The following is a 20,095-nucleotide window of genomic DNA, read 5'->3' on the forward strand; positions in this document are numbered from 1 at the left end:
ACGTAGAGGTTAATTTTTCGACTGCCCGACACCCAGAAACCAACGGGCAGGCGGAAAGAGCAAATAGTGTTCTCCAACAATACTTGAGGTGTTATGTCAATGACAGAGAAAATGATTGGGTAGAAAAGTTGGCTCTGGCAGAATTTGCCTACAATAATGCGGAGAATATATCCACAAGGATGAGCCCCTTTTTGGCCAATTATGGGTGTCATCCCAGGGCATTTCCAGGGGAAGGAGGGGACAGATGGAGTGTCCCGGCAGCGTAACACTTTGTGGAAGAGATGGAAGCAATCCATCGTCAGCTCCAACTCAACTTAGAAAGGGCCAAAGAAGAATACAAGAAGCAAGCAGACAGGAACAGAAGGGAAGGTGAAACCATAAGAGTGGGGGACCGGGTGTGGTTATCCACCCAAGGGTTGCCGTTCAAAGGGGGTTGTAAGAAATTGAGCCCCAAAAGATTGGGACCATTTGAAGTCATGCAACAGGTCAATCCGGTGGCGTTCAAACTCCGGTTACCGAACCACATGAAACTGCACCCAGTATTCCACAGGTCATTACTGTCACCGTACAGAGGGGGACGGGAAGGGGAGGTTACGCAGGGACCGGTCATAGAAGAAAGGGAACGTAACAGCCATGTGGCGGCAATCATTGACTCCAGGTGGAAGGGGAATCAGGTGGAGTATTTGGTAGCTTGGGAAGGGGAACCAGAGGCAGAAAACACCTGGGTAACTGCAGAAGAAGTCAATGACGAGGTTTTAATAGAAACGTTTCATCAAAGGTTCCCAAGGAAACCTCAGCCTGTGACGAGGTTCCGGAGGGAATATTTTGGCACCACCGACGAGGAAGAGGAGTTCGAAGGGTTCCCAGAATCAGAGCTGGAAGAAGGAGTAGACTCCGATGAGGAGGAGTACTCAGGGACAAGGGACGGCAGCCGGTGGAGGGAAGTGTTCGAGTCTTCAGAAGATGAGGGAGGCTCTTTCTGGGGTTTTGCATCCTCACCACCCGTGGAGGAAGGGGCGGAAGGGGGTGAAGGGGGCCCTGGAGGGGAGGTGGATGTCAGGGAACTGCCATCGGAAAGGCAGGTAGTGGAAGGGCTCACGGAGGCTAGGAGAGACTCAGCAGCAGAGGAGGGAACCAGCAGGGGGAGAGAGGGAGCTCCAAGGGAAAGCAAGTCGGAGGGATGGCTCAGGGACACTTCCAGTGAAAACAGTGGAGAGGTTTCAGGACCTCCTATAGGTACACCCACTCCTCGCCGGAAAATGTCGCGCCGAGAATCCCGAAGACGCGTTTCCGTTAAGGAACTTTTATGTTGGAAGAGATTCCGCAAACGCCCACTGTCGGATTCTGCCAGCGACTGAGGGAGTCATGTTTAAGGGGCTCCGCTATAGACAGAGCTTTGACAACCAGGACCAAGCTCTGAGGGACTAAGCTTTTACGCACAAGCAGCTCATCATCCCATCACACATGTGTTCCGCCATTCTGCCCTTCTCCTCCTACTTTGGGTGGGCCTGCCTCCCATCTCTCCATTTCTAAAAGCGGCATACATACCTTTGTTCATTTTTACATTCAGACTTCCCCCTGTGAAGTAGTAGAGCCCACAATCACACACATTTTGAAACAGTTCTGGGGTGTGTTGGCGACGTCACGGGTGCTAGCCAATCTATACCCTTCCCATCACATTTCCTCATTCAAGCTGGATGACTCAAGGAGGTGGGTGGGTTCAGAATGGGCTTCCTTGCAGGGAATGTTCATGGTATGCAAGGAAGGGCGACCCAACCACCACCAACCCCAGGACACTCCTGTTGGCACAAGGTCTGCCAAATTCCCTGTTGCCAGTCACCTTGGGGAGGTCAAGGTTAAGGGATGATCACCTGCATGAGTCAACATCTCTATTTGGATGGGGGTTTAACTCTGCAAAGCACACTCAGATGGCGTCTCTGGGCTGATCGTTACCTTGTCTTGCGAAAGAAAAGGCCTTTTTCTAGAACAGTAAATAAACCTTCATTTCCTCTGGCGTGGAAGCATGACAAGCACATTCTGTGTGTTTGTACAGCTCATTTCGTTTTGTTACAAGGCGAGCCAGCTGGGTGACAAACCAAACTGATCCATGACTCACGGTCCAAGGCGGAATCGCTCATTCGTAGACACACTCGCGCACCTCGCAGTCGCCACCGGGCAACAGATCGACCTTCCTAGGGATCTTAAGGGGATGTTAAGGAGAAGGGGGCACACGTCTGGCAGGTGCAAATGTGACGCGAGGAAAGAAAACAGTTTGGCCAAGTTAACTCCAAAGTCTCTCCTTCCACTGTCAGAGACAGTGCCTCTGAATGCCAGTTGCTGAAAATCACAGGTGAGGACTGGAGAACATAAGAGACCTGGATGAGGCCAATGGCCCATCTATGTTAGAATTCCTGCTCCATGATTGCAGTCATGGGATTGTTGTCTATCACATGACGGTGTATGTTTTGACTCCACAGAGTGGGAAGTGACGGAGACAGGATGTTTGTGTTACTGTGTTCCATGAAGTGGGACTATTGTCCTTTGTTCTTTTTCTCTTTGCTGTCTGATGCTAGAGAGAGAGGGAGCCATGTTGCAGTGCTCCATGTGTGTTTATATGTAAATAAAGTAGATTAGCCAAAATGCTGAGTTGCTGAGGTCTGTTATGCAACTGCGCAAACTCTGCGGATCCCTAAGTGTGTCGGTGTCTGTTGGCATCGGTCGCTGTGATGTTCTGGCAAAAGAAAGCTTTTGAAGCTCCCAAACGATCGACCAGGAGGGAGAGAACATGCCAGTCGGGCATGTGTCTCTGCCAGGGTCCTACTCGAGTGTAGGCTGAACTCCTGACAATCTAGTCATAGAATCATAGAGTTGGAAGGGACCCCAAGGGTCATCTAGTCCAACCCCCTGCAATGCAGGAATTTCAGCTCAAGCATCCATGACAGATGGCCACCCAAGCTCCCCAAGGAAGGAGAGTCCACCTCCGCTCCACAGTCCAGCAGCTCTTGCCATCAGAAAGTTCTTCCTAACGTTTAATCAGAATCTCCTTTTTTTGTGATTCGAATCCCATGATCTGGACCCTCACCTTGGGAGCTGCAGAAAACAGGCTTCTGTGTATTATATGCCTGCTGTTTCCTCTGTCTACTGGTCCTTAACGAAATGTCCTTTTAAGGTCCATTCTGTGCATGGCCAGGGGAAGAGCCACGTGCCGCGTGTTGGTGTGTGGAGCATGCACACCGCTTGTTTCTTCTGCCTGCGGCAGCGAGATGTCTTGGGACGGCCCAGGGCACGACCCGAGGGCAGGTGACAGGCTCCGGTCCCTAATTTCCAGAGGACATTTCGGAGCTGCTTGTCAGAGGCGAGGCTGACAACTGGAATAAATTAAAAGATCACTATCAATGATTGAAGCCTGTGGAAACGCCACCTGCCCAGCAAAGATCTCCTCCTGTGTCAGAGGCCCTATCGATTCCAGGAAGCGGCAAGCCAGAGTGCTGACCTAGCAAGGCCTTTCAGACAGAAATCCCAGCCCCGCTGAGAGGTCTCGGCCTTTGTTTCCTTTCTCCCCCTCCACCTCATAAAACAATTCCTGTGGATGCAGCGATTGTTTTGCAGCTCACAGCCCCTCAGTAACCTTGGAACGTCTTGCTGGCAGATGAGCCTCAGGGGGCAGAATCATTCCTCCTCCTCCCGCTTCCCTCTTCAATTATCGGGGACACCAGGGGAGAGTTACGTCCGCCATTCTTCAGGATGACAAACACCATGGCTGCTGCTCTTTCTGCTTTGACAGGGCTAAGGGGGTGACGAGGGAGGCAGAAATTCTTCTGAACCTGGAGACCACGGGAGGAGAGAGTGGCTCTTGCGCTCGGATCCTGCTTCCTGGCTTCCCACAATGGGCATCTGGTCGGCCACTGTGAGAACAGGAGGCAGGACTGGGTGGGTCCTTGGCCTCATCCAGAAAGCGCATCTCGTGCCCTTACATTTCTGCTCTGAGGTTCTCCTGTTGCAGGAACACCCCCCCCCCCCCAATCATTCAGTTTGTACAAAATCAACACACACACGACATACGCAACGTTTCTGTGATAAATTCATAGTAAATCAACCATACATGGGATCTGCACCGGTCCACTTTTATTTTACTCCAGGAGGGAAGAACTACAAAATGGGGAAGGTTTGATACAGGGCAGCCATAATCACTTGAGCATATCAGCACATACACAGGAGCCCTACCCAGTTGGCATGACAACCTTAATGGTCCCAGACAGAAGACCATCAAGGTCACAAAGGACTTGCATATGGGAGTAGATTCAACATGGACTGGAACAAAGGACAATGATCAGATCTTCCCTCTGGGGGCAGGAAACTGCCAGCTCCCCTTTGTCCCCTGGAAATGACTCATGGGGAGGAGGAGAGGAGGGACCAGCCAGGTGACAGGACACTCAGGTTACCTCCACAACTCCTCCCTCAACCCCTCCTTTTTGTGATATAGTTGTGATGTAGTCTTAGGGGTGTAGTTTGGGGGATTAGTCTTAGGGGTGTAGTTTGGGGGATAAAAGTTGGGGTCTACTTTTGTTCTGGACTTCCATTTTGCTTCATCTTGTTGCGGGTGGGAGTCCTGCCACGACAGTTTCCAATAAAAGCCAAGCCTACTGGCTGCTGTTTTGCTCCAAGTTATCCTGGTTGGTGTCTTTGTTTTTGTCCAAGGGAACCCTCGGATTTTTCCATTAACACTCCACACCTAGAGTGGATTTCAGAGGAAGGGGTCTGAGAAAGAGCAGGGCAAAAGGCAAATGTGGATAAGCCCTAAATCAAGACAACCTTCAGAGACACTGAGCGCCTTTCACAAGGATGCCTGTTGCCAGAATTGCCTGCAAGAGATTGATACATTTCACTCATCGGCGAAGCTAATTTCTTGGTGGAGACAGAGTCAGGTTTATTAGTTCAACAGCAAACCAAGCAGAGAGCGATGCTGAGAGGCATATCAATGAGCAGTGGTGAAATAAAAAAATTAAGCATATATATATATATATATATATAAAATAAATGTTCATGGATTTGCCAGGCAAACACGTACATAAATGTATGGGCCACATGTCTGAGGCAGCACAAGACGACAGTCCTGGAGCCATTTTGGCTCCCAAACTGACCAAATGTTTTCTCTTCAAGGTCAAAGGAAAATGGAAAAGCCTCCCCATTGTCTTTTCCTTCACAAATCCTGTCTTAAGGGTATGTCTGAGTATGAATAAGGTGAGCCTGTGACCTGTGGCTCAGGAACTAAGTATTTATCATTACAAAAGACTGGCCAGGCTCCCCAGGCAATCCAATCAAGTAAGCATTAACAGGTAACCTGCCAGACAGGAGATAAACAATGACAGGAGATAAACAAGGCACTCAGAATTCTGTTGTAGACCGCCCTTTCTGTGATGTAGGTATGATGTTTCTGGGGGTGGTCTTGGACTCCAGGGCGGGCAATTTAAAATGTGTATATAATTGTGGGCACACCTAGGTTCTGGGTCCTCCTCCTTCTCCTGCGTGTGAAGGGGGCACCCTGTTGCAACAGTTTAATAAAGATCAGGCTTACTAGCTGCTTTGCTTCTCAATATTCTCTGGTTGGCCTCTGTTAGTTTCTCCTACTAATAGAGAACCTACATAAGGATTCCTTACAGGCTCTTGTGTCCCCATAAGGGAATAAGGGCAGATTTTGTTTATTACAGAGGGCAGAGGCAGCCCTGACAAAGGCTGAGTCCGGCCAGATCCAGAAAGGCTGCAGGCCCCGGTTTTATAGAATAGTAGAATGGTAGAGTTGGGAGGGAACCCCAAAGGTCATCCAGCCCAGCCCCCTGCAATGCAGGAATTGCAGCTCAAGAATCCCTGACAGATGGCCACCAAACCTCTGCTCTGTTGCACTAAAGCAAATCCTCTCTGTCCTCACCTGAGAATGACTCCATCAACCCCTGGTGCTTGCTTCTGAGTAGCCCCACCTAGAACTAATCTGAAGCAGCCCAGGTGACAATGGAAGCAGCACAGTCTTTGGTCCAGATGAATGAATCCTTAACCCTCTTCTCTCTGGCTCCACCCACCACTGGCTCAGGCTCCGCCCAATGCAAGGACACTGTTCCAACAGATTAGAAGAATGGAATGGAATGGAATGGAATAGAATAGAATAGAATAGAATAGAATAGAATAGAATAGAATAGAATAGAATAGAATTTATTATTTATACCCCGCCCATCTGGCTGGGTTTCCCCAGCCACTCTGGGCGGCTTCCAACAAAGTATTAAAATACAGTGGTCCATTAAACATTAAAAGCTTCCCTAAACAAGGCTGCCTTCAGATGTCTTCTAAAAGTAGGATAGCTGCTTATTTCCTTGACATCTGATGGGAAGGCGTTCCACAGGGAGGGCACCACTACTGAGAAGGCCCTCTGCCTGGTTCCCTGTAACTTGGCTTCTCACAGGGAGGGAACCGCCAGAAGACCCTTGGAGCTGGACCTCAGTGTCTGGGCTGAACGATGGGGGTGGAGACGCTCCTTCAGGTCTGCTGGGCTGTTTAGGGTTTTCAAGGTCAGCACCAACACTTTGAATTGTGCTTGGAAATGTACTGGGAGCCAATGTAGGTCTTTGAAGACCGGTATTATATGGTCTTGGTGGCCGCTCCCAGTCATCAGTCTAGCTGCCGCATTCTGGATTAGTTGTAGTTTCCAGGTCACCTTCAAAGGTAGCCCCACATGTTGTTGTTGTTGTTTAATCGTTTAGTCGTGTCCAACTCTTCATGACCCCATGGACCAGAGCACGCCAGGCACTCCTGTCTTCTACTGCCTCCCGCAGTTTGGTCAAGCTCATGCTGGTAGCTTCAAGAACACTGTCCAACCATCTCGTCCTCTGTCGTCCCCTTCTCCTAGTGCCCTCCATCTTTCCCAACATCAGGGTCTTTTCCAGGGAGTCTTCTCTTCTCATGAGGTGGCCAAAGTACTGGAGCCTCAGCTTCAGGATCTGTCCTTGCAGTGAGCACTCAGGGCTGATTTCCTTCAGAATGGAGAGGTTTGATATTCTTGCAGTCCATGGGACTCTCAAGAGTCTCCTCCAGCACCAGAATTCAAAAGCATTAATTCTTCAGCAATCAACCTTCTTGATGGTCCAGCTCTCACTTCCATACATCACTACTGGGAAAACCATGGCTTTAACTATATGGACCTTTGTTGGCAAAGTGATGTCTCTGCTTTTTAAGATGCTGTCTAGGTTTGCCATCGCCTTTCTCCCAAGGAGCAGGCGTCTTTTAATTTCGTGACTGCTGTCTCCATCTGCAGTGATCATGGAGCCCAAGAAAGTAAAATCTCTCACTGCCTCCATTTCTTCCCCTTCTATTTGCCAGGAGATGATGGGACCAGTGGCCATGATCTTCGATTTTTTGATGTTGAGCTTCAGACCATATTTTGTGCTCTCCTCTTTCACCCTCATTAAAAGGTTCTTTAATTCCTCCTAACTTTCTGCCATCAAGGTTGTGTCATCTGCATATCTGAGGTTGTTGATATTTCTTCTGGTGATCTTAATTCCGGCTTGGGATTCATCCAGCCCAGCCTTTCGCATGATGAATTCTGCATATCAGTTAAATAAGCAGGGAGACAAAATACAGCCTTGCCGTACTCCTTTCCCAATTTTGAACCAATCAGTTGTTCCATATCCAGTTCTAACTGTAGCTTCTTGTCCCACATAGGTAAAGGTAAAGGGACCCCTGACCATTAGGTCCAGTCGTGGCTGACTCTGGGGTTGGGGCACTCATCTTGCTTTATTGGCTGAGGTAGCCAGCATACAGCTTCCGGGTCATGTGGCCAGCATGACTAAGCCGCTTCTGGTGAACCAGAGCAGTGCACAGCAACGCTGTTTACCTTCCAGCCGGAGTGGTACCTATTTATCTACTTGCACTTTGAGGTGCTTTCAAACTGCTAGGTTGGCAGGAGCAGGGACTGAGCAACGGGAGCTCACCCCGTCGCGGGGATTCAAACCGCCGACCTTCTGATCGGCAAGTCCTAGGCTCTGTGGTTTAACCCACAGCGCCACCCACATCCCTAGCCCCACATAGAGCTGGGTAAAAGCTTTCAAAGAGGGTTAGGCAAATTCAGGGAGCAGAGGGAGGTCAAAGGCTACAAGACGCGGGGACTGGGCTCTGCTTCCACATTGGGAGGCAGCGACATTTCAGAAAAGAAAGACAGTTTGGTTTGCTTTCTATTGATTCCAGTGCAACAAAACACTCAGGTTTTCTGGTGAGTGGAATCTTCCCTCCAATAACTACTCATATATCGTTATTTTATTCATCACTGCTGTATCCCAGGCCTTCCTCTAACAGAGGCCTCTTGCTGGCACAGTATCTGTTTCCTGCATGTTTGCTGTTAAAAAACACAACAGCCCTTTTTTACCGTGAGAAATATGTCGCAAGGGGGGAAAGGTTGTGCGCATCATATTGCATTGGGCTTGGGCTTGTCACCCGTCTGGCTCCTGTTGCGGCGAAGCTAAATGAGCTTTGAAAAGGTGCAGCATTCGCTCGTCACACTTGCCGGCGAGAGGAAACAGGGGCGTACGGTATTTGGGTCATGGCAGGAGGCAGCAGCAAAGCTTACCTGGAAAGAAGCAGGTGGAGGAGGAGGAGGAATATTGCAATGCACCCTCCGATCTGGATTCATTTTAATCCACTGACTTCTGCAGGGCTTCTTAAAACTGCTTTTTTATTGTTATTTTACTGCTGCTGCTTTTAATTGCTGCAAACCAGCCTGAGCGATGCAAATGCATATGGGGGGGGATTGGGGCTTGGAATATGCAGTCTCATTTGGCAGGGGTCAGTTTTGGCTGCGCAGAAAAGAAATGGCCAGAGGTGTAGTGCAAGTGCATTGCAGGGGGGCCCTTGGGTGCCCCAACAGGCCTTTGTGAGGGAACTGATTTTAACGAAAGGTCTGGTGTTGTGCTGCTTTCATTGTAATTATTGGCATATTTTAAACAGATTTTATATATGCATATAGTTTCGGTTCTATACATATTTAGTTGTACTCAGTTGGGAGAGCACGAGCCTCTTAATTTCAGAGTTGTGGGTTTGAGGCCACGTTGGGCAAAAGATTTGACTCTTGCAGTCCCTTCCAACTCTACAGTTCTATGATTTATTTGTCTCTGTTTTTCGTGGTTTTTGTTTTTACCTGTAAGCCGCCTTGAGTTCTGTCAGGGGGAAAGGTGGGATATAGAGAAATTAGTAACAACAACAACAACTCAATAATTCTGTGATTCCAAGCTTCCCTTGAGGGATGTTATCACTTTGCAAGCTGAGGGTGCATTTTGGGTGCCTCACCATGGAGGGGGCACCTGAAATTGGCTGCCTTCAGCAGTAGAGCAGTGGGAGCAGGCAGAACGTCCACACAACTTCTCCTAAGTCCAACTGCATAGCTTTTGGTCCTGTATACCTGAAGGAGCGTCTCCACCCCCATCGTTCTGCCCAGACACTGAGGTCCAGCTCCGAGGGCCTTCTGGCGGTTCCCTCACTGTGAGAAGTGAGGTTACAGGGAACCAGGCAGAGGTCCTTCTCGGTGGTGGCGCCCGCCCTGTGGAACGCCCTCCCACCAGTTCTCAAAGAGAAAAATAACTACCAAACTTTCACCTTGAAAGTTCACCTTGAACCCACAGCCCTGCAGCGTCGGAGCCCAAAGGACCCTGCATGCCATCTCTGTGTCTCTGTGCCAGCCGGCCAAGGTGCTTCTGCCCAGCATGACTTCTGCCTGGAGTTCTCCCCATTTCCTTTCTCTTCTCAAGAACCCTTGCTCCAAGCAACTCCACCCCAACTGTCTGCTTACACACCCCCTTCTCCAGACCTCTGGTTTTCAAAAAGGGCATCCTCTTTTCTTGCAGTGACATCACACCCACCCACACCCCCGTCACCTTGGCAACCTCACCCCCTCCCCAGCAGAGCCTCCTGCCTGGTTGGTGGTTCCCATTGATGGGCTAATGACTTGCTTTCAGCAAATAAATTATTATTATTATTATTATTATTATTATTATTATTATTATTATTATTATTATTATATTTCTATCCTGCCCATCTGGCTGGGTTTCCCCAGCCACTCTGGACAGCTTCCAACAGAAGGTTAAAAATACATTAAAACATCTTTTGTCATCCCTAGCGACACCTGTCTCACGTGAAGCCCTGGCCTGCGTTTTTCCACTGGCCTGGCCTCTTCCCTTTCAATACTCCAAATATTATCTAAATTCTACCTTTTATTGATTTCTCACTACCTCCAGCATTTATGGGTGCCCTTGCACTCCTCAAACTTTGTCACTCCAGATCCGTAACAGTACAAAGAATCATTCTCCTAAAGGAAATAATCCCAGCAAAAGAATGTGCTTGCAAGGTACAAATTGCAGACCAAGATGGGTACAGAAGAAGAAATTCACACTAAGACGCTGATGAATTTTCATGAGCACTTGTTTGTGTGTTTTTAATTGCCAACTGATGCGGAAATGTGGAGAGCTAAACTTGGAACTGAGAGGAACTGACATGACCAGGTTTGCCCCTCCCTGGCGTCAAGATGAATTTGTGGTTGGTGATGCCATTGGGAGTTGCAAGGAAGGAGCCAGAGAAAGGAGGTCAATTATAGTTTTTTATTTAAATGGCACCCCACATTTGGGGTGGCCCATACAACTGGAAGTGAGTCAAACACTCCCAGTGTCTCCCCCCCCCAAAAAAAATAACCAAGATGCCCCCTAACTTTTCAGCCTGAGAAAAACCTGGAGAACTTTTTGGGACGGGAAAGGGGACTTTTTGACTTAGCCCTGGTGGGGGCCAAGAGCTTGGTTCTCTGAAGGCATCCTTGCTCCTGCTCACAGAGCTGCGGAGTCTGTTCATGGTTAATCCTGGCAGGGAAGCAACTTCCCTGAAGCTACCAGGTCTAATCCTGGCTCTGCCCTGAACAGGCACCAGACTGAAGAGCTTTGCTGGTCCTCGGGAGACGCAACCGGCTGGCGCACTTGGGAAGAGTCCTCCTATTTAGCGTCTCTGCCATGCAACTGTTCAGTAAATGAAACTCTCCTTTAAAACACCGCACAGGAGGGAATAGCAATAAAGGAGGCGTCGTGGCGAAGCGTTTCATTTAATTTGTGGGAAGGGACAACTCTGGTTTGTTTGTGGAGATGGAGCTGAGCAGCTGGCTGGGGAGGCAGATTGATCTGACAGCTGATGGGCTGTTTTCTTGCTTTCTCCTCCTTCCCGCTAATCGACTGCGACCGAAGAGTCCTCCGCGTTGGTTCCGATTTGGGGTTGCATCATTAATATTTTAAGGCTTGCCATTATAAAATATTTAAAGCCAGATATATTGATGTTAGCACTTTAGCAACGTCCCGGCACAAATCAGATTAGTGAGTTTTCATATGCAGGGTTTTAATTAAACCCATAAACAATGCGCCTTGTTTTTCTTTGAAGGCACTTTTCCTGGGCTGCGTTGGGTGCAAGACGCTTCTCCCGAGTCACCCCAGCTGAACCTGGCGAGGGGGGCTTCTCTGGTGTGTGCAAGAGGAGGAGGGGAGGGGGCCCCTCCATCGTGGACTCCTGGCAGAACAGCCCTCCTTGTTGCACGGGGCAATCTCACAGTCCAGGCGACACCCAGCTGGAGCAAGCAGGGGACTTGGTCATAAGAACCTAAGAACCTAAGAAGAGCTGGATCAGGACCATCTACTCCAGCATCCTCTTCTCACAGGGACTACCCAGATGCCCCAATGGGAAACATGCAAGCAGCACCCAAGCACAAGAGCAACTCTCCCCTTCTGTGGTTTCAAACAACTGTGGGAGGGAGTTCCACAGTTTCACGATGTGCGGGCACGTAGGTGAGGAAAGTGAAGCTCAAACCCTTCAAGTTCCATGCATGCTAAATTCTCTGCCCCAAGATCTTGGAGAAGCACCTGCCAGTGCTGTGTGCTGTGTGCTGCCAGTGCTGCGTGCTGTGTTTTTCTAGATTGCAAACCAATGTCTTGTTTTGATTATTATGTTAGCCACTCAGGGGGCCTTTTTTTGGCTGAAAAACAGTGTACAAATACTCTAAATAATAATAATAATAATAATAATAATAATAATAATAATAATAATATACCAGGCAAGGTGGACCTGCTTGTCTGGAGATGCTCATTTGCTGTGGTCACCTGCAAGGTTCTTGTATTTAACAGATTCGTAAAGCGCTTTATGGTGAGAGGCCGTCAGAACGGTGTACAAGATAAAAACAGGGTGAAACACAAAACCCAATTTCTAAAAGCAAGAAGGTCATATCTGCAAAACTCTAAAAACCATGAAAATGTACCTTGCAATACCTGCATACATGAAATCAACATTCCATAAGTGACTTGGTCTCCCGTCTGAGAAAGCCTTAAAAAGAAAACATTTATTCAGCTTCTAAAAATGTTTATAGCAAACAATCCCTGTATATCGCTACCCCCAAGAAACATTTTGTGCATAGGCAATGTAAATGGCACAGTCTTGAATACACTTGAACCATGCAGCTTCAAAATCGTCTTTGGTTTTCGCGTCCTTTGGCGCTCTAAGATGCTTTGCAAATTATTCCACAAGAGCTTTGTTCCACAGTATATTCCACCATGCTTCTAAAATTCCCAAATAAAAATGTATTCAGTCGGCACCTGAACATCATGATGTTAGGCACCTGTCTTAATTTCAGCTGGCAATGGATTTCAGGGGGCCAAAGGCGCGACACTAAAAGCCTAGTTTCTAGTGCAAGACAAGCTTTAAGAGAGGGCTAGGCCCATTCCTGGAGGACAGGGCTATTGAGGGCACCTGGCCAGGATGGAGTCTGTGTTCTGCTTCCACAGTCGGAGGCAGCGATGCTTCTGAATACCAGTTGCTGGAAATCACAGGATGTGATGGCCTCGGACTGGGAACCAGAGGAGACTCAGTCCGCACCGGATCCTTTGCCTCAGGCATCATCTGAACCATGTCTGGGGCCTGATCCTGAGGAGTCCCAGTCTGCACAGGTTCCCCTGCAACAAGCACCAGCTGGGCCGAGTCAGGGGCCTGATTCTGCCCTGGCTCCAGATGCGGGGATGACCTCCTTGCCTCCAGCTGGGCCATCACTTACAGCTGCTCCACTACCAGTTGGGTCAGGGGAGGCTGAGGCGGTCTCTGGGTCTAGTCACCCACTGACATCTCCCGAGCTGCAGAGACTCAGGTCTGAGAGAAGGAGAGACCTGAGTACTCGCAGGAGGAGTGCTCACCTTTGGGTGAGACAGGGAGGTGAGTCACCAGGGGATCAGGACCGGCCGCCACACCGACAGAGATAAAAGGCTGTTGGACCTCATCCCATGTTGTGGGAGCAACATTGCTGTTTGCTAGAACCTGCCTGTGACCCTGTACCTGACCTAGCCTGGTTTCCTGCCTTGGCCCTGTTGGACTGACTCCTTGTGGAATCCTTGGATTCGGGACCGGACCTGGCCGTGTCGCTTGGGTTACCCCTGGGCCCAGCACACACGAGGGGAGAGGGATCTTGTGCTCAGATCCTGCTTGCTGGTTTCCCATTGGGACACCTGGCTGGCCTCTGGGAAAACAGGATTGTGGACAAGATGGGGTCGCTGTCCTGACCCAGCCGGGTTCTTCTTATGTCTTTCTGCAGCACCCAGAGAGAAAGCAGCAAGCCCAAGGTCCTGGAAGCACACCTGTTACAGAACGACACTCTTTTCCCGTGCCGTAATGTGCAGGCAGGTTTGGCCTCTCCTCCTGCTACAAATACATAATGTTTATAGATCCATGCGTCTCGCGCTAATTTAGCACCAGCCGCGTGCAGTACGTTTATTAAAGAGAGAAGCCGTGCCGGAGTGCCAGAGATGGAGTTTGTTCCGTGCTGCAGTCACGGTGGGTAGTTTGCTCCATAACTCTCCTTGCACCTGGCACTTCTCCCAGGATGAGGCCCTGCTGTGCCAGCCCTGCCAGGCAGGAGGAAGGTGGCCTTGCGACAGATGGGGCTTCCAAAAGGCCGCCTGATCGTTTGTCTACTCAACTCTCCCCTGTGAGCAGCCAGGGCAGCTCCCAGCATATGTCATGGGGCTCAATAATGGTGTTTATTAATAAAAGCAGGTTCCCACTGCCATCCTCCCTCTGAGACGAAGTTCTTTCCCTGACCCATCCTGCAGGGAACTCTCTCTAAGAACAGAAGAGAAGAAGAGCCAAGGCCCCATCTAGTCCCGCTCCCTGTTCTCATTTTTTAAACCACAGAGCCTAGGACTTACTGATCAGAAGGTTGGCAGTTCGAATCCCCGCGACAGGGTGAGCTCCCGTTGCTCAGTCCCTGCTCTTGCCCACCTAGCAGTTCAAAAGCACGTCAAAGTGCAAGTAGATAAATAGGTACCGCTCTGGCGGGAAGGTAAACAGCATTTCCGTGTGCTGCTCTGGTTCACCAGAAGCGGCTTAGTCATGCTGGCCACATGACCTGGAAGCTGTACGCCGGTTCCCTCGGCCAATAGAGCGAGATGAGCACCGCAACCCCAGAGTCGGCCACGACTGGACCTAATGGTCAGGGGTCCCTTTACCTTTTCCTTTATTCAAAATTAAAACAAAACATATTATCCAGAAACATATCATCCTTATTTTTTCCCCCATTTTTCCTCCCTCCCCCCACCCACACAAAACCCACCCTCCCCCACCCCACGGCTTACCTCAGTTCCAGTCTTTGATTTCTCTAAAAATGCTGTTTTCTGCATGTTACACAGTTGTATAGATCCTCAAACTATTTAACTGATTGTTATCAATAAATAGTTTGTGAATGTTTATTCAAAGCCAACCAAGGAGTCCAGTTCGCTTTGTTGCATCTTCAGATACTTTGTAGGGGGTTCCCATTCATCTTTAAAGTCACAGTTATCCTTGTCCCGTAGCTTGTATGTCAGTTTTGCCAGTTCTGCACAGTCCATCAATTTTTCTTGCCACGATTCTTTAGTTGGGGTTTCTTCAGTCTTCCATCCTGTTCTCACAGTGACCGACCAGAGCAGGATCTGAGCACAAGAGCAACTCTCCCCTCCAGGGGGTCAAACCTTTTGTGCCAGGAAAGATACAGACAGATGGGTTGTACAGACAGATTTTGGTATGTGGGGTTTTTTTAATGTTACTTTTGCTTGCCTCTTGTGTGAGATGAGGAGGAGATTGGTTTTGTACTATTGTGCGCATGAAAATTAATAGAAATAAACACAAGAGACTAGACAAAGCATCCCTGTTTCACATCAGGCTTCCTCGCTAGAAGCATAGACATAGGAAAGTGGGGTGTATGATTGGCTAGAAATATCTCAGCAGCTTCCAAGCTTTGCCCCCAACGGATCGCTTGCTGAGGGTCTTGGCAGACCACTCAATGGTTTCTCCATTGTAACACACTGTGCTAGATTGCTGTATGATTCAAAAATGCATTTTTACTGCTTCTTTTATTTCTTATATTGCATTTTATTGTACTGTCGTTTGCGTCACATGGAATCCAAATTGAAATACAATATAAGAAATAAAAAAGCAGGAACAATGCAGTTTAAAAACCCAACGGATATTGAATATGGACACTGCACATACCACCTGAATGAAGCTCACAGACTACTGGTGGTCCACAGCCTACAGTTGGGGGACCCCCCTCCCCACAGATCTCTCCTACTGAAAGTAAAAATAAGAGGACTGGTGTCTTTCACCTGCTGCACCACAGTCCTCAGTGAGACGGACCATAGAAGCATCTCATCCAAAGAGAAGCACACCTGAGCCCAGGCCTCGTGCTCCAGGGGGTCCCTAAAGAGGCTGAGGCCCACTTCTCAAAATCAGCTTCTGAGGCCCCCTCTGCCAGTCTTAGCACTCAGGAAGGTCTGCAGGGAAGGAGGCAGATTGCAAGAGGAAGTATGTCCCAGCCCAGGAGGAAACAGGAAGTTCCGACTGGCTGGACCAAACATCCCCTTGCATGTCCACTCTAGGAAAACAAGGAATGTTGTCTTTGACTGCTACCTATGTATCACATCCCACAGAGCAGAACCACGGTGGCTAGCAGCCATCAATAGATGTCTCCTCCTTCATGGATATGTCCAATCTTCTTCTGAAGCCGTCCAGGGACTCATCCTCACTTACCTTTTGCCCCACACTTTCTAGGCACAGGTCCACACTTTCCTGCTCCACCTACGAGCATTTCGCTTCTTTTCCCTCTGCTGCTTTCCCCAGGAAAAAACCCATTCTTTAACACTGACTTGGAATAAACAGCTATTTGAGTTTCTCACGAGTTGCCATTTGCTCTGATTCAGCAGCAAAGAGAGGGTTGTCATGGGGAAAGCACCAGAGCAGCAGCTGAAAGGACTTGGACACAGAGCTTTAAAGATCTACACCTGGAAACATGGCACAAAAGGAAGTCTGGAGGAGCCCCAGGACGGTGGCCGTCACTGCCTCCTGCCATCTCTGCGTTGCATCAAGGAGTCCTTCCATTCATCTGTCCTGAATCTTCCAACCTTATCAACTGCTACGTAGGAGTAACGGAGACGACAGGAGGTTGAATGCAGGTGAGCTGTGCAGAAGCACGCTGGCAAGCATGCTCCAAGCAAGCTGCCGACTAGTTCTGCAAAGGCTCCTTTTATTAGCAGAAGTCAACAATTGGAAACAGTAGTGAAACCACCCTGAACAGGACGTATTTCCATCTAAGCACATTTCCAGCGTTAGCAAATACACGTGTCAGCAGGTGTTTCCCTAAAATGTTCCCCCCAATATTTGATTACATCTGCGCCCCTGGTCATGCTCCAGCCAAGCGTTATGTCTAGCAAACAAATTGTGAGAGGACAAACGGTCAGGGGGAAAACCCTGTTTTCTAGCCAAGAAAGCAAAAGGTCAGTGAAAGCAGGTACAATGCTCCTTGTCCGATGCGAGGTTTGCCTTCTCAAAGCAGAGCGTTACCTCCACACTGCTGAGCTGGGACAGGAAGGGGCAAACAGGACTTTCACTAAAGGGAAAGCAGAACAAAAAGCATATGGGGCTTTGTCACTTAGGGAAATGAAGGGTCAGGTGCCAGGCTTGCCAGAGGCTTATAGAAGTTAGAACGGTATGCCAGTTTGTTTAGATGAAGAACAGAGGAAGAGCCGAGCTGCTGGGTGAGGCCAATTTTTTCTATAAGGCTAGAGAAAGAGGCCTGCTCAAAAAAAGTGGGGGGGGGGGGGGGAGAGAGAGAATTGATCGTTTGCAAGACGTTTGTGTAACAAAAATCCAGCCTGGTGCTGGGTGTGGTGGCTCAGCACAGCCAAAGAACCTGCGAACAACGCAATCGTGTCCTTAAGAGAGAGAACAGAAAAACGCAATTGAACATGATGTGCTGCCTTGTTCCTGCCCGGAGATTTTTCATTACACTCTGAGCTCTCTTATTGAAACCTTTCTCCCTGCTTCTCACCCGTCCCTTTCACGAGTGTGATATTTATCTAATACATGGAGCAGGCGCCGGGAGGGGGGAGTTAGAAAGAAGAAGAAGAAGAAGCCGGGGGGGGGGAGGGAGAGAAAAAACCCTAACCCAATTTTAATTTCAGGGAAATCTTCCTCTCCTTTCCCCTAGCTAACCCAGCCCCGGTTCAAGATAACAAAACAATGACCTCGCTGCTTCTCATTCATTTCATGCGTTTCTGAGCATTGTCAGGAAATCATCTGGCTTTCGCAGCTTTCCCTGGATGCTGTGTAGCAGGAAACGCGCCCCCCCCCCATCATCCAGTTTGTACAAACTTCACACACACTCACACTCACACACTACATACGCCACACTTCTGTTATAAATTCATAGAAAAATCAACCATACATGGAATTTGCACTGTTCCATTTTTATTTTATTCCATATGACAAGGACTATCAAAAGGGGGTGGCTTGGTTCTGGTCAGCCATAATCCCTTCACCATCTCAGCACATCCACAGGAGCCCTGCCCAGTTGTTATGCCAACCCTGATGATCCCAGACAGAAGACAATCAAGATCACAAAGAACTTGCATATGGGAGTGGATTCAGCATGGACTGAAACAAAGGACAATGATCAGATCTTCCCTCTGGGGGCAGGAAACTGCAAACTCCCCTTTGTCTCCTGGAAGTGACTCATGGGGAGGGGGGAAGGGAGGAACCAGCCAGGTGACAGGACACTCATGTTACCACCACAACTCCTCCCTCAACCCCTCCTTTCTGTGATGTATGCATGATGTTTCTGGGGGTGGGCTTGACCTAGAGGAGGGGAATTTCAAAAGTTTTTATAAGACCTTGCACACTATTCTTCTGGGTCTTTCCTCTCTCTTGCAAGTGAGGGGAACACCCTGTTGCAACAGTTCAATAAAGGCCAAGCCTACAGGCTGCTGTTTTGCTCCAAGTTATCCTGGTTGGTGTCTTTGTTTTGTCCAAGGGAGCCCTCGGATTTTTCCGGTAACAGCTGTTACCAGGTCATCACTGCGGAAGGTGTCACATGCAGAGCCGAGCAGAACTTCTGGGAGGGTCCCATGAAAGGCAGAGATTTCCAAAGAGAGGCCAAGCTGGTGTTATAAGAAAGAAGCGCTCCTTTTCCCTTATGGGGTACCCAAGGGTCCTTACGTAGGTTCTCTATCGGTAGGAGAAAATAACAGAGGCCCAGCCAGAGAATATTGAGAAGCAAAGCAGCTAGTAAGCCTGATCTTTATTAAACTGTTGCAACAGGGTCCTCACTCATCACACGCAGGAGGGAGAAGGAACCCAGAACATTGGTGTGGAAGCCCTTATTTAGACTTTTGAAACTGCCCACCCTCTAGCTCAAGGTAAAGGTAAAGGACCCCTGACAGCTAAGTCTAGTCGCGAACGACTCTGGGGTTGCACGCTCATCTCACTCTATAGGCCGAGGGAGCCGACATTTGTCCGCAGAGTTTTTCCGGGTCATGTGGCCAGCATGACTGAGCCGCTTCTGGCAAACCAGAGCAGCGCACGGAAATGCTGTTTACCTTCCCGCCAGAGTGGTACCTATTTATCTACTTGCACTTTGACGTGCTTTCGAACTGCTAGGTTGGCAGGAGCAGGGACCGAGCAATGGGAGCTCACCCCGTTGCAGGGATTCAAACTGCTGACCTTCTGATCGGCAAGTCCTAGGCTCTGTGGTTTAACTCTATGCACCATCTTGATTTTCAAGGCCATAACACGGTACATCTAGAGATTGTAAATAATGTGAAGGAGATTATGCGTTGAAATATTTTAGTTGATATTTTAGATTGCAAAATGCTATTTTATCTATTGATTTGTTTTACCTTGTGGGCTTATAGCCGAATAAAGTATTATCTATCTATCTATCTTCTGATCGGCAAGCCCTAGGCTCAGTGGTTTACACCAAAGTGCCACCTGCATCCACATGTATTGGGGGGTAGCTCAAGGCCACCCCCAACACATCATACATACATCACTGAAGGGGGGCAGTCTACAACAGAAATACATCACAGGAGGTTGTCTATGGCAGAAATCCTGTCTGCCAGGATACCTGATAATGGTCACCGATTGCATTACCTGGGCAACTCGGCCGTTCTTTTGTGATGGTAAATACTCAGTTCCTGACTCCAGGTCACAGGCTCACCCTATTCATACACAGATACGCCCTTGAGACAGGATTTGTGAGCAAAGAGACAATGGGGAGGTTTTCCCATTTCCTTCCTCCTTGCAGAGAAGCACATGAGGTCAATTTGGGAGAGACAAAATGGTTTCAAGACTATTTTCCTGTACTGTTTCAGACATACGGTTTATATATTTATGTATGTGTTTGCCTGGTACATTTATGAACATTTATTTTACATCTTAGACCTGGCGAAACGTCCAGGTTGCTGGCGGGTTAAGCAGCGGGCTGAGCTTGGCAGTAGGGCAAGGAGGCTTGGGGAGACCTTCAGTGACCCCCCCAAATTCCTGGTAAGCTCATTCAATAAGCTACAAAAATAGGTCTTTGGGTTAGATGCCGGCAAGGGTGTGGAGGGCCAGCCAATGTATTGTGCAGAGCGTCACATGCCTACTGGCAGGGCCGGCCCAAGGCATTTTGCCACTCGAGGTGAACAAGGAAATGCTGCCTCCCATCTGGTATTCAGAGGTAGACTGCCCCTGAACCTGGGGGCTTTCC

General features: G+C 48.8%; 1 long non-coding RNA gene across 1 annotated transcript in view; it reads right to left on the bottom strand.

The window, feature by feature from the left end:
• Positions 1–19,721, bottom strand: part of LOC310845059 — a 482,739-nt gene extending 463,018 nt beyond the window's left edge. The window contains exons 1-2 of the long non-coding RNA XR_014564439.1: positions 19,660–19,721; positions 14,247–14,405 (exon numbers count right to left, since the gene is read on the bottom strand). This is a non-coding gene — a long non-coding RNA (uncharacterized lncRNA). The remainder of the gene's footprint in view (positions 1–14,246; positions 14,406–19,659) is intronic.
• Positions 19,722–20,095: the final 374 nt, after the last annotated feature.

This window comes from Podarcis gaigeae (genome assembly GCF_964106915.1).
Source record: "Podarcis gaigeae genome assembly, chromosome: 1".
Taxonomy (NCBI): Eukaryota; Metazoa; Chordata; class Lepidosauria; order Squamata; family Lacertidae; genus Podarcis; species Podarcis gaigeae.